The sequence below is a fragment of the Rattus norvegicus genome, chromosome 10 (assembly GCF_036323735.1).
Source record: "Rattus norvegicus strain BN/NHsdMcwi chromosome 10, GRCr8, whole genome shotgun sequence".
NCBI classification, from domain to species: Eukaryota; Metazoa; Chordata; class Mammalia; order Rodentia; family Muridae; genus Rattus; species Rattus norvegicus.
In genome coordinates this window covers 27,363,901-27,379,636 of record NC_086028.1, presented here as the reverse complement: position 1 = coordinate 27,379,636, position 15,736 = coordinate 27,363,901, and positions in this window count along the sequence as shown.

The window sequence follows — 15,736 nt, the reverse complement described above, 5'->3', positions numbered from 1 at the left end:
CCACGTGCATGAAAATGGCAGTGGAAGATATTTAGTTCTATCACTCTCTGCCTTATTCCCTTGAGGTAGAGTCTCTCATAGAACCAGGAGTTCCTTGTAGGTTGACCAACCAGACAGCCAGTATGTACCAGAGGTTCTCTGTTCTATTCTCTCTCAGTACTACTTACCAGCATATAGAACCATACCCACCTTTCCCCTCTGAGCTCTAGGGGTTTGAACTGAAGTCTTCATGGTTGTGTAGCAAATGTGCTTATTTGCTTATTCATCTCCCTAATCCAAAGCAGAGCTTATAATACTTTTTGCATGCAGTTTTGTTTGATACATTGCTTAGATAAATTCATCAAAGGAGATTTATGATACAGACTTTAAAGTATATGCATGTACTAGAGACAATAACTTTCTCCTTCCCGTTTTTTTATGAATGCATCAATGTGTAGTTGGAGTCTGTAAAAACTCCAGCTATTATTCATATATCCACGTGCTGAAATACACTATGTATTGTGACCAACACCATCAGTTTCTTAAACACTTTTGTAGTGCTTTGAGGATCCCATTAAAGCATCATAAGGTTGTTCAAAATATAGTATCCTGTCACAACACCTCATAGAGATATTAATATTTTATCACACCTAGGTTCCATTTTGTTTGCTATCTCTTCCTTGTGAACAGTTTTACATGGTAAATCACACACTTTGGAGGCTCACTTTCATTTTTATTTCAATGATATTCAGCTCATGGAGGAAAAAAAAACCCAAGACTGTTATGCTCCAACACGTGAAAAAGAAATACAGCTGTAGGTTGCTGAACATTTCGGTTTTTATTTCAAAGACACAAAAGAATACAGAAAAAGTCAATAGAGAACAACTTTGTCAGCGTGGTGCTATACAAGGGGTTACGTACAAATTACTGGTGTGAAGACTATGGTTGCAGAATGGAGCCTTAAAATTACAGCTTGAAAAATTGCTTCACCATCCGTTCCTCCTTCACCTGGCCTTCCAGAGGACATACAAAAGAAACATGGATATTCAAATCTTCAACTGTCCACTTGGCTGTCAGCATAGTTATTGAACTATAATATGGAGCATAAAAACACAAGAGTAGATATGAAGAACAGAACCTCCCAAATCCCTGTAGGTATTAAGATTGTATTATTGTAAATAAAAGTTCTGCTCTCCATTGGCACCTTGATGGAATCCTGAGAATATCAGTTTAGCACCAGACTGTCCTCTGAAACACTTTTGGACTAAACTAAAGTCAGATCAAGCCTTGGGGCTGAGCTTGCGTAGTAGATGACATTTTTAGGAGCAGAGCACTAAGGTTGTTGAAGTGAATGTCTATTCTGCTAGCCACACTGAAAGAACACAGCCTGCACTGAAATATTCTAAGTGCCATCCATGCCTGGTGAGACCAGCACACGTGGAAGTGATTCTCAACACTATCAAGACTCTCTTCCTTCAAAAACATCCAAGCATCTAATTTTTCTCATATCGAAAATCTCATCTTTTTTTTTTAAATCCACATCTTTTCTGAAGTGCAAACGAAGGATTTTTTCGAGCTGAAATCCATCCAAAATAGATCGAGCGTAAGGCGAGTACAAGATTGCAGAAGTGTCTGCTTTCTTTCTCTCTGCCTTCACACAGTCTTCTTCTGGTGGCTCTCCTCCCAGGCGAGTGGATTTCTCAAGATATTGGCAGAGATCTTCCTCACTCCTGTGAGTGTGAAAGAAAGATGTGATTTGTGGATATTTCAGAAGCATCCCTCACCTCTCTGCCAGAGCAACAAGTCTGTTCCAGCTTGATTTCTAGCCAAGTAACATGAAGAGCTACATACTAGAACATTCCAAGCTGAGTTAACTGAGTTATCTCATTAAAACCCATCCTCCACATTATGGAATCTTTAGGGATACAGACCAATTATTACCTAATAAAAGGTGTTGTCTCTGGTTTTAAGATCAGAGAAAAGAAAGGTTTTGTCTCTGAAAAAAAGGATTCCAAAACCTCTCCTTGAAACGGATGTTTGTTGCTGACATTTGGATGTTTTTAAATGTCCTTCATTCTTACTGTATGTATTACAGAGACTCTTACCATAAATCCCCAAACAAGTACTGGCTAATGACAAAGCACATTTTGTAAAGAAGGAAAATATTATACATGCAGGAGAGAACAGGTTTGGGAGTCACACCCTCAGACGTGAAGTACTGAATTTGTAAGGGAGTCCATACCTTTTTGAGAACAGAAAACTGTTTTTCTTTGTCTATTTACAAATGAGTATAATGTGTTCCCCCATGGGAGTGATTAAATTGTGTGTGTGTGTGTGTGTGTGTGTGTGTGTGTGTGTGTGTGTGTTTGCATGTGTGTTTACAAGCTACCATCTCCTTGTTGGTCCATTTTCAATGTGGCTAAAACTAAGTTGTAGAATGTTTCAATATTGAAACCCAGCAAATTATCTGAATTCAATTTACTTTTCTTGTTAGCTTTTGGTCAAAGTGTTCACCTATTATTATTTTATCAAACAGGCAATAATGCTTACATTAAGGTGTGTACTAGTGGTGGAGTAAAATTTCATGACATTCAAACCAGCACACACTAGGGATTTCATAAAATGTCAGTAGCTCTTATTGAGGCTGCAAATACTTGAACCATAGGCTGTAAAAGATTACAGCAAAAAAATAATTCTGTTTAGCCCTGAGATCTATTCTCCTGAGCCATTGATGTTACCATATGATTTCCAACACTAACACGTTAGGGGAGAGAAATAACCACTTAATTCAATGGAAGCAAAATCCTTCCTAGCACAGTGAAATAAAATATGTCAATATGAAAAAGTAAGGCGCAAGGAGGTGATGACCCATCTAAGTTGGCCACAGGATATTATCTGTAATTTACAGAGCATGTTAGCTGCTCTCTGGCTATCTATGAGACTGTAATTCTCCCCTTACCTACACTAAGACCTTCTCTCAGCTCCAGGAGCACAAGGGCATCTCTCTCTCTTTTTTTTTTTTACAAGGGCATCTCTTTAACAGGCACTTGCTCCTGTCTTCGTGTGCTGTTCATTAAGGGTAAATATGAGACACAGACTTGGAACTTGAGCTGTACAGGACAGTCCTGTCAAAGAACCGAATCTTACGGCTGGCAGGTAGAGCATTGTCCAAGGATGATAGGGCACCGACATGGCTTTGAGAAAGTGTTAATTCTGTTTTTATACTGCAATGACATATCTGTAGAGAAAATAAATAGTGTGGCAGAAGAATTCAAATCCTTTGTTTCTAATTAGAAGAACTCTTGACAATAAAGTTAAAATGCCAAGATTTGCTCACAATTTCCTGGTATTGTCATCTTGTTATTTATCAAATTAAAAGTCAAACAAATTTATAAAAAGTTGAGGTTATATTAAAAATCTAACTAGTCCCTGAAATCTACAGTTTGACTGACTAATTTTTAAATGGAGTATCAATTATATTCTACAGTATCTATATTTTATGAAGCATTGTGATGTTTTTCATTTTTTCTTCATCACTTTTGTCGCTTATAGTATGTTTTTTTCTTTTTTTCTTTTCCTCTTTTTATTAAAAATAAATCCTTTCCCATACAATATATCTTGATTTCACAATCCATTCCTTCTACTCCTCCCAGTTCTTCCCCACCCACCCTCCTTCCCTTGGGATTCAGTCCCTTTCTGTCTCTCATCAGTAAAGAACAGGATTCTAAGAGATAACCATGAAGCATAACAAGCACAAGATAATAACATAAAACAAAAACCATCATATCAAAGTTGGGCCATGAAAACCAACTGAAGAAGAGGACCCCAAGACAAGGCACAAGAATCAGAGACATGTTCACTCACATACTCAGGAGTCCTATAAAGACGCTAAGCTGAAAGCTATAATATATATGCAGAGGATCTGCTGGTGCAGACCGATCCAGGACCCACCTACATTGCCTCAGTCTCTGAGTTCATATGAGCTTTGCTTGACCTAGTTAAAGGGCCTCCATTTCCCCTGACTCTTCATCTTTTCTACCTCTTCTGTAAGAATCTGTTTAGGCACATCACATTTAGTGACAACTTAATAAATTTTCACAATCACCTATTATGAATTATTCTTATTTTACCTCAAGATAAAGGAGAACATTTTGTTTTTCTTTAGATTTTTGTTTCTTTGTTTGCCCGCTTGCTTGTCTGTTATTTTGTATACACAGGTCTTGCTAACTAGTATGGAGTGTTTAGAGTTCAGTTTGTAGTCCGGTTGCCTCTAACTGACAATGATTCTCCTGCCTCGTTCTTCCAAGTACTTCGGTTACAACTGTGTGCCACTATGCCCAATTTCAAGAACTTTTCTGGTTAGGAAATCAACTTAGAGTATAATCATTGCTTAATATTTTCCCCTTTTGAGAGTCTTTTAGAATCTTAATCTAGATTAAAGTAAATTTAATTATTTGACATTTCTTTTGAAACTTTTATAATAAGCTAGGAAACTTTGGTGCAATTAAAATAATTATTATATATGGTTATTTACTAAAGCAAATCTCAATCTTAAAGGCAGACACAAATTTGAATTTTGTTACATCATTTTCCAGTTTATAAAATATTATGGTGTGCCTATATTTATATTTCTGTGCATGGGTGTTTTGCCTGTATGTAGGTCTATGTACCAAGTGGCCTAAGGAGGTCATTAGAAATTGTCTGATGTCCCGGGACTAGTAATAGAGACAGATGTGAGCCATCGGGTTGGTGCTGAGGTTTGAACCCAAGTCCTCTGGCAGACCAGCCAGTGTTCTTAAGCACTAAATCCTGAGCCATTCCTCCAGGTCTAATAGTCGTGCTTGTGTGTTTTACAAAATTAGAGTATACACACCATTAGCTGCAGCTAAAACTCCCAATCTAAAGACATAGCAAGGAACTTTCTATAAGGAGTAAAACTTTCTGTCAGGAACTATTCCATGCAATACAAGAAAGAAGCATTTAAAATTTGCTAAGGTGATTTCTAGTCACTTAACTCACGAAACTCTTATCTTTTATGTTATAGTATACAGTAATTACATTGCTTTGCAACCTGGTGTTGGTTACTTCAATGAATGAAAACATTTATGAATTATAAAGTATTAAGCCCACAAAGCAATTTTAGTAGAGCCTACCTTCATAAGGGTACATTAATAATTGAGATAACATGGTATGGTCAGGGAAATGGAACGAATTAGTTGATTGAACAAATTTAACCAAATACTCCCTTAATTGTTCTTCATGGTATGCAGATCTAAGTTTATGGGCCTCAGCAACCTTACAATTTTGCTTGCAACATAGACCCTCACCGTGAAGAGTAGTTTTATAATAAACAATACGAATAAGCAATGCTATGCTGAAACATATCTTGATCATCAATCCAACCTTTTCTACACACTACGATTTTGAGTGGCAGCCTGAGTAGAGTTGTTAAGTGTGGGAATTTCGCCAAATCACATTTGCCTCTTGTGACACTCTCCTATTTCTCATTCCTTCTTCTATTGATCAAATCAATGCTTAATTTTGCTTGTCTGTATAAGGAGATGTGGATTTGACATATTTTAGGATGGAAAAAAAACTTGCAATGTTGTAAAATAGTCGAGGATTTTTTTTTACACGTTTTATACAGGCAACCCAGCTGCTGTCAGTTGATACATTCAACAGCCATGTTATTTCTAGAAGTCAGGCCATCACAGCTTTCCTCTCCATCTAGTTGGTTTTAAATTCTTGCAGCCCCCTTTTCTCCAAGTTCCCTGAGCCTCAGATGGTAGGAAGTTACTCTAGATGACTCACCCACAGCTGGGCACTCAGAATTATTTATAGTTGGCACTTTGACCACTCTTGAGCCTTGTATTAACCACTCCTCCGTGCAAAAAGAAGCCTCTCTGTCCAAGGATAGCAGCACTAATCTAAGGTTTTAAACATGAGTATCTAGAATGCGCTTTGACAGTTAAAGCCATTTTGCAAACAACAGTAGAGTTTGTCTCCTCTACCCAGAGACTATGGTCTATTCATTCATGGGCTCTTAACCATGTTTATAGAACCAGGAGTGAAATCTCCCCTGTAGAACAAGTCTAATCAATCACAGATTGAATGATTGCCCCTTAACAATCATGTCACAAGATTAAAACAGAGACTGAAGGAACACCCATTCAGAGTCTGCCCCACATGTGGCCCATGCATATACAGCCATCCAATTAGACAAGATGGATGAAGCAAAGAAGTGCAGACCGACAGGAGCCGGATGTAGATCGCTCCTGAGAGACACAGCCAGAATACAGCAAATACAGAGGCGAATACCAGCAGCAAACCACTGAACTGAGAATAGGACCCCCGTTGAAGGAATCAGAGAAAGAACTGGAAGAGCTTGAAGGGGCTCGAGACCCCATATGTACAACAATGCCAAGCAACCAGAGCTTCCAGGGACTAAGCCACTACCTAAAGACTATACATGGACTGACCCTGGACTCTGACCTCATAGGTAGCAATGAATATCCTAGTAAGAGCACCAGTGGAAGGGGAAGCCCTGGGTCCTGCTAAGACTGAACCCCCAGTGAACTAGACTGTTGGGGGGAGGAGGACAATGGGGGGAGGGTGGGGAGGGAAACACCGATAAGAAAGGGGAGGGGGGAGGGGGATGTTTGCCCGGAAACTGGGAAAGGGAATAACACTCGAAATGTATATAAGAAATACTCAAGTTAATAATAAAAAAAAATAAAATAAAAAAAACAATCATGTCACAATCATACTAGTGGGCACAGCTTGCCATCAGGGCAAAGTTGTAGCATGAAGGATGCAGCACTGGGTAAATCTATTAATGCCTTTTCCCCAAATAACCTGCATAGCAACTTCTGGGATTATGTAAACTAGCCAGGAGGGAGAGAATTTCTTCACAAGATCAACACAGTAAAAAATTCCACAATGAACAGAGGGATTTGTGGAACAATTGTTGACATGGATTACAGCTATGGGTAGGAGAGTAGTGTTTCTTTTTTTTTATTTTATTTTTTAATGGTTCTTTTATTTATTTACATTTTAAATGTTATCCCCTTCCCAGTTTCCCATCCACAAACCCCCATCCCCTCCTCCTCCCCCTGCCTCTATGACGGTGCTCCCCACCCACCCACCCACTACTGCCTCTGTGGCCTAGCGTTCTCCTATCCTGGGTCATTAAGCCTTGATAGGATCAAGAGGCTCCTCTCCCAGTGATGCCAGGTAAGGCAGTCCTCTGCTACATATCCAGCTGGAGTCATGGGGGATCTGGTTGGTTGTTATTGTTGTTCTGCCTATGAGGTTGCAAACCCCTTAAGCTCCCACAGTCCTTGCCCTAACTTCCCCACTGGAGTCCCAGTGCTCAGTCCAATGTTTGACTGTGTATATCTGCATCTGTATTGGTCTGGCTCTGGTAGAGTCTCTCAGGGGACAGCTATACTGGGCTTCTGTCATTAAGCACTTCTTGGCATCAACAATAGTGTCTGGGTTTGCTGTCATAAGATGAGATGGATCCCTAGGTGGGGCTGTCTCTGAATTGCCTTTCCTTCAGTGTCTACTCCACTCTTCATCCCTGCATTTCCTTTAGACAGGAGGAATTGTGGATTAATATTTTTGAGGTGGGTGGGTGGCCCCATTTCTCAACTGGGGGCCATGCTTATCCACTTTGGAGATGTGGCTAATAATCAAGTCCCAGTGGATGGCCAGATACTCTTGTAGAATGGATATCACTAATTAGACTCCAGGGGCTATTTTTTGTTCTTCCTTTCTCCTCACCTCCTAGCATTACTATTTTTCCAGTACAGTTTATTCTTCTTTGTACTCTGTGGATGGATTTATTGGTTCGGTTTGATATTATTTTAAGTACATTTTAGAGATCTCAGTTAGTACACACAATTTCCTTTGATCTATTTTTACCATGAAAACTTATTTTTTCCTTCAGTTCTGACTGATAGCTTTGTTGGGTATAGTATTCTGGCTTGGTAGTTGTTATCTTTCAGAATGAGAGACCCTAGAGAAAGGTGGGAAAAGGTATTGATAAATATGATCAATGTATTTTGTAGGTATATGTAAATTTCAAGGAGTAAAAATCACAATTATTAAAAATGATAAAATGATGAGTCAGACACATCTGAATTGAAGATGTATTCTCAGTGTGTGAGGCATTCTGATTTGGCTCAAGTAACCTTATTCCTTATAAATTAATAAAATAAATAAGGGATCCTTTGTCAGACAAAGATCTAAATATATATTGTATAATATTTTAAGCCTACTGTGTGTATCTAGTATCTACTATTAAAAAATTCTCATGGGGTTGAGAGATGGCTCAACAATGTAGAATTTCTGTTCTTTCAGGGGATCTGAGTTTGGTATTCCACAGCTATGTCAGGCAATTCAAATAGGTACCTGTATACATAAACACACACACACACACACACACACACACACACACACACACACACACACACACACGGCCCAAACACACATACATGTAAATAAAATAAAATTACTCTTAAAAGTTCAATTAAAATAATCATTTAAAATACTGTTGAATTTTCTAATTTTCAAAAACCTCTTTACTGTCTGTCCATTAAACAAATGTTTTTATGAATGAGGAATCTGAAATATAGTACATATTAATAGACACATACTTTATGACAATAGTGAGAGACATTAAGGGAAATGTTAACCACCATGTCTGAATATGAACATGGAAACTTAATAGAAATACAGTAACCTTCACAAACTCACAATAGAAAAATAAGAATCAGGAGAGGATTCGGGAGAAAATAAAAACAGAAGGAGAAGAAGGTTGGATGTTCACTTTATTGTAAACATTAAATAAAAATATGTAAAGACCGGAAAGTTAATCACATTCAGCTGAAAGTTTAAATGCCACTGTTTTTGGTGGTCCATCCTGCATGAAGGGTTACTTCCCCATTAGACACAGGAAGGCCATTCATGGCCTACCTGTCTACTCCATGGTCAAGGGAAGAGCAGACATTGGAATGGCATTTTCCTTGAATATAAAGTTCCAGCTGGGTGTGGAGTGGGGGTGTCTTACATATTATCAGAAATAATGAAAAGGGTGAAGGGAATACACAAGCCAGTGGCTTCGACAAGCAGATCAACTTCTCCGTGACCTGGGTTTAGTTAGGACAGAAAATAGACTGTAGTCTGGTGTGTGGTGTCACCTTGTATCAGTCAGGCAGCCTGTACTAATGCAAAGTGCCTGTACCACTGAAATTTTTCAGAAGCTGTTCTTTTAATGCAGGATTTCTCTGGAATATCCTGGGTTTCTGACAACTTGATTTACACACACACACACACACACACACACTTGGTTTCATGGCTGTTTGTCGCATTTGTTCTTTCTTACAGGATTGCAATCTCTCTTCCAATCAAATCTTAGTTCCTTGGGCCTTTCTTTAAGTTATACCTACAGGAAACACTGTGATGGTTGATTTCCTTAAGTCTGGCTTATTCTGCTTAGTATTATAATTTGTAGTCCATTAATTTTCCTACAAGTGAGAAAATTTCCTTCTTCTCTACAGCTAAATAAAAATTTTTGTTATGTATTCTGTGTTTTCCTTTTTGAGAGAAAAGTGGTTTATATTTATTCATATGCATGGGTGTGGCACATATTCTTCAATTATTCACGTGTTGATGGAAATATCAGTGGATTGCACAACTTGGATATTATGAATGAAATCAGAAATGGTAATGGACATGGGGTGAGAAATATGTACAATATAGATTTACCTCTATATTACATAGGCATGTATACCTACATAAGAGATTTTGTACAGTACCTTCCAGAAAAATACTTGAATTCTAAAGTACTTAAAACCAAGACTCCAGTGGAACACAGTTCAGGCCAGAATAAACATTCTCTTTGATTTTGTGAATAACCCTGCATCCTACCTACATATATATGTTGATGAGCAGATGCACATATTTATTTCATTTTGCTTAGCTTTTGTTATTGTAAAGCCCTGTTGAGCACAACCAAAAAAATGCAAATTCCTATATCAGATTCTCTGAGTCATTTTGACCTTTTCTGTCCTAGATACAAAGAGTACAAAAATACATGGCTATTCATTAGTGTGAAAGAAACTTATCAGGTCTGACCAAGTATGGAAAGATTTGCTATCTTTATTTAGGATCAAAGAGTGTTTTTATAATATTATATTTATAGATTTTTATAATGCTGAGGAATATGGAAGTCTTTTTTCTTGTTTTATGTTTATCTTTTATTATTAAAAGTAGATTTTGCAGGCAATATATTGATTACAGTTCCTCTTCCTCCAACTCTTACCAGAAACTCAGTACTTCCCCACCCATCCAAATCCAAACTAGTTTCTCTGTGTCTTTGTGTCTTTGTGTCTTTGTGTCTGTGACTCTGTGTCTCTGTGTCTCTGTCTATCTTTTTCATGAGAATAAAAGGAGGTCAACATAGTGATGATTAAAGGGATGATGATGAAATATAAACTAACAGACAAAGATAGACAGAGATAGACAAAGAAGAAGCACAGGAAACATAGATGGAGAGACATGTGTTCACACACAGAAATCCTATATAAAAATACAAAACCAGAAATCATAGTGTATACTCAAAACAAACAAACAAACAAACAAATAAACCTATCAGGTTAAAAAAATAAGGCTGTTATGAACATAGCAGAGCATGTGTCCTTATGGTATAGTGGAGCATCATTTGGGTATATGTCCAAGAATGATATAGCTGGGTCTCCAGGTAGAACTATTTCCAATTTTCTGAGGAATCACAAAATTGATTTCCAGGGTAGTTGTACCAGTTTGCAATCCCATGAGCAATGGAGGATGTTCTTCTTTCTCCACATCTCTGACAGCATGTGCTATCCCTTGATGTTTTTATCTTAGCCATTCTGTTCGATGTTAGGTGGAATCTCGGGGTCATTTTGATTTGAATTTCCCTGATGACTAACGGTGTTCAACATTTCTTTAAGTGCTTCTCAGCCATTTGAGATTCTTCTGTTGAGAGTTCTTGTTTAGCTCTGTGCCCCAATTTTAATTGTTTTTTTGGGGGGAGGGTCTTGGAGGTTGACTTTTGAGTTCTTTATATATTTTGGATATTGGCCCTGTATTGGATGTAAGGTTAGTGAAGACTTTTTCCCAATCTATAGGTTGCCATTTTGTCTTTTGCCTTACAGAAGCTTTTCTGTTTCATTAGGTCCCATTTATCAATTGTTGATCTTAGAGTCTAAGCCACTGCTGTTCTGTTCTGGAAATTTTCCTCTGTGTTAATATGTTCAAGGTACTTTCCGACTTTGTCTTCTATTAGATTCAGTGTATCTGGCTTTATGCTTTATGCTTTATGTTGAGGTCCTTGATCCCCTTGGATTTGAGCTTTGTGCAGGTGATAAATAGATTTATTTTCATTCTTCTATATGCAGACCACCAATTAGACCAGCACCATTTATTGAAGATGTTTTCTTTTTTTCCACTGTAAATTTTTGGCTTCTTTGTCAAAGATCAAGTGTCCATAAGTGTATGGGCTTATTTTTGGGTCTTCAATTTTTCCATTTATCTACATGTGTGTCTCTGTACCAAAACCATGCGCCTTTTCACTATTGCTTTGTAGTACAACTTGAGGTCAGAAAGGGTGATTCCCCCAGAAGATTTTTTTGCTGTTGAGAACTGTTTTGGCTACCCTAGGTTTCTTGTTTTTTCATATGAAATTGAATATTGTTCTTCCAATGTTTGTGAAGAATTGTTTTGGAATTTTGATGGGGACTGCATTGAATATGTAGATTGCTTTTGATTCAATGGCCATTTTCACTATGTTAATCCTACCAATTCATGAACCTAGGAGATTTTTCCAACTTTTGAGGTCTTCTTCAATTTCTCTCTTCAGAATTTGAAGTTCTTGTCATAAAGATCTTTCACTTCCTTGACAAGAGTTGCACTAATCTATTGTATATTATTTGTGGCTATTGTGAAGGGCATAGTTTCCCTAATTTCTTTCATAGCCTGTTTATCATTTGTGTATGAAGGCTATTGATTTGTTTGAGTTAATTTTATATTCTCAAACTTTGCTAAAATGGTTTATTAGCTAGCTATAGGAGTTCTTTGGTGAAATCTTGGGAGTTTCTTGTGTATACTATCATATCACCCACAAATAGTGATACCTTGACTTTTTGTGGAATGTGAATAATAAAATAATTAATTTTTAAAAAAATGGACAAGCATAATGTCACAAAGAATTTCCCAAAGAATCATTGAGCTCATTTTGTGTTAGATTCTCTTTCAGATCAAAGAAACATTCATTTGAGGAAAAAGAGGAGCAATAGGAGGCATACTTTATTAAATATACCAAATTAAAAATCAGATTATTAAATTTGCACATTTTGTGTATCAGGCTTCATTTTATTAATGAAAATCTAAGTTTCTTAATAAAATAAAGAGTAGTTTTAGCTTTTCTATGTAAGTGAACAAAATTATGCCTTTATATACTATCAAAAGAATCTCAGAATATATTGCTTCTCGTATAGTACAAGCAGAGAATTCCTTGGTTACTTCTCTGCTCTATACAGAGATTCTGGAAGGTACTGTACAAAAGCCTTTATATAGGTTTACATTTTCATGTAGCATATACAATTCAGTTCATAAGCAAGCATGTCTGGTCATTTGTCTTCTCCATTAATCCTCATCCATTTTAACCATTATCTCTACGCAACTAAAAGTCATATTGTTTAAAACTTGATGAATTTGTCCTATCATTGCTTCAGACATATTCTTTTCTTTACATGTTTTCCACATTAACATTCTATATTAATGCTATTGTCAGTAACCAAGCCTGAGAATTGAAATCATATTCAGTAATTTTTACTATTGTTGTTTTTTTTGAACAACTATTTCTATTTGCCTCCCCCACCCACATGACCCATTCTCTTTCCCAAGGATTAGGTAGGCAAGATGATTCTATTTCACTGTTATGAGGCACCCCATTTTTACACAGTGTTAAGTGATATTTCCAGAGAGCTGGTGCCATAGGACTCAGTCTTATTTTTTTTCTTTAAAGATATTAGGAAGAGACAGCCATATTTCCAAACGAAAACTGCTGAGCTAGAAGAACAGGAATGTGGCCCTGTTGTTGGTCACTTTCCATCATTTGATTGAAGTCTACAGAGAGCAGAGGCAGCAGAGTAAATCAGTGATGAACTGCAGACATCCAGAGACAGTTTTGAATGCCAAGTTCTATCCTTTCCAAGGCTGGCAAATTTCTCTGGGCTTTTCAGTTCTTAGAACAAATAAATTTCTCTTAGAGCCTTTGGACTGAGTTGAGTTGACTAGAGTGAAAAGAATTGAGAGTTACTATGCAGTAAATGAGAAATTGTTAACTCAATATTTTGGCTTCTGTAACCTTAAACAAACCTCTCTTTTTCACTTATTCAATACATTTTCTCACACACACAGCGCTGTGTGTGTGTGTGTGTGTGTGTGTGTGTGTGTGTGTGATTGTATGCATGAGATTACGTAAGTATGGCAAATTCAAATATGTGTGAGTGTATATGTAAGTGTAAATGTGTGAATGGAATTTCTTTCTAATTTTGTGATTTTTTATCTCTGTGAATGTTTTGACTGCATCTACACATTTGCACTGTGTGCATGCTTGGTACTTATGAAGGCCAGAAGATGCCATAAGGTCTCCTAGACTTGGAATTACAGATGATTATAAGCTGCAATATGACTATTCTGGAAGAGCAGCCAGTGCTCCAAGCCATTGAGGTATCTCTACAGCTCTGCTTTTTAATATTTAATAACATTTTAAAGTTAGAAAATGTTCATATAAGAAACTCAGAGAATTTTAGACACACCCGGAAACACATTCTCATTGGTGTAGATTCTTATTTTCTTTATGACTGTGAACATTCTGAGAAGCAATGGCCAAGTATTTCTGAAGAATGTCCCTTGCTTGGAAGTCATCTGTTTTGTTTGTTTTCATTAGAATGTAATTGCTAATTTGGAGAAAGAAGACACAGTTCCCAATCAGTATTTTTCAGAATCTATCATATCAATGTTGCCAGAAAGCCTTGGCAACCACTGATTCCTTTAGCATCTCAGTAGCTTTGCTTTTCACAGTACATATGTGAATGAAATAACCCAGTATATAACCTTTTTTAAAAAAACTCTTTTTTAAAGACCATCACAAAGCTAACAGGAAAGCAGAGAAACTTTTTCATGTGCTTTCCTTCCTACATGCTTAGCTTTCTCATGTTTAAGAGCAGACTAGTAAGTTAAATCACTCAACTGATTAGTGTCTATTAACCCATCATAACCAGCTGGGTTCCATTATTTATATTACAATAACTATTGGTCTTGGACATTCCACAACTTTAGAAAAATACAGTGTCATGAGCAGTGCAGTAATGTCAAATAGCTTTTTACCATCTTGAAAATTTTCTATGGTCTGCATATAAATGTGTTCTTCATGTTTTAACCTGTGATAAACACTATTTCTCACTGTCTCCATAACTTTGCATTGTTGGAATATCATACATTTGCAGCAGTCAAGATTGTGATGGCTCTATAAAGGCTTGTTTTACCTAGTGACATCAATAAATGGTTCCTCCAGGCCTTCCCATGACTTGCCAGTCCATTTCTTTTCAGGGATGAATGTTGTGTTGCCTGGATCTTAACAATACAGTTATGTTTTATCCATTCACCTACTGAAGGGAACCTTAGTTGCCTCTGTACTTTGGATATCATTGGGAAAGCTACCAAGACCATCCTTCTGCAGGTTTTATTGTGAACATAAATTTTCAATGCCTCTGGATAAACATCAAGGCACATGATCATTGACATGCGTGAACAGGGTGTCTATGGATTTATAAGAAATACAAGACTGGGCTACAATTTCCCACTGGTGAGGGGCACTGCCTTGCTTACTCCTCAGAATTCAGAGTTTCCAGCATTATGAATTTGGTCTGTTTTCCTGGGCATGCAGTAACACTCATTACTGACTTCCGTTGCATCTCTTGATGACACACAATACCACATTTTGGCTTGAACACATGACTGTTTAAAATGTGCACACATATGTATGCAATGCCACCCAATGCACACAGGGGTTATGAAGTTGAAGAGAACAAGCAGGAGTATAGAAAAGCAAGAAGGAAATGATAAAAATTATATTACAATCTCTAAAAGTGAAAGAAGTGTTTGTTAAAATAAGAAGGGGAGCATCAATGATGTTTGAGATAATTTAGTTGTCTATTTCAGTAGGCCGGCATTTAAATTCACTATACTGTCTGTTCATAATATAATTACTTGTGTAGCTTTACCATAGTGTTTGCCTTTTACTTTATAGTAGATGCATAAATAAGTTTGTATATTTGATGGGTTAAGTACTTCTGTGTTCTTCAAGAATCTTTTTACCTTATTATGAATTTTTTGCTAATTTTTAGGATCAGCTTGATGACTTGTACAAGAGAAAATGTTTCAGTTGGTAAGATATCAGTGTATAGATCTATTTGGAAAGTCCTACTATTCATAAACCCAAATTTAATTTTAAAATGTATAAAATTGATACAATTCTCCATTATTCTGAGTTCTATTTAATTTCTCATATATTTTAACTTTAATGTGAAAATTTCTCAAGGTATTTGTCCCCAGGAATTTAATTTTGATACATTTCTAAAGATGTTGATTTGAAAGTGATCACTACTGGCACTTTGCCACTGCATTAATGCACTGAGACATGGTT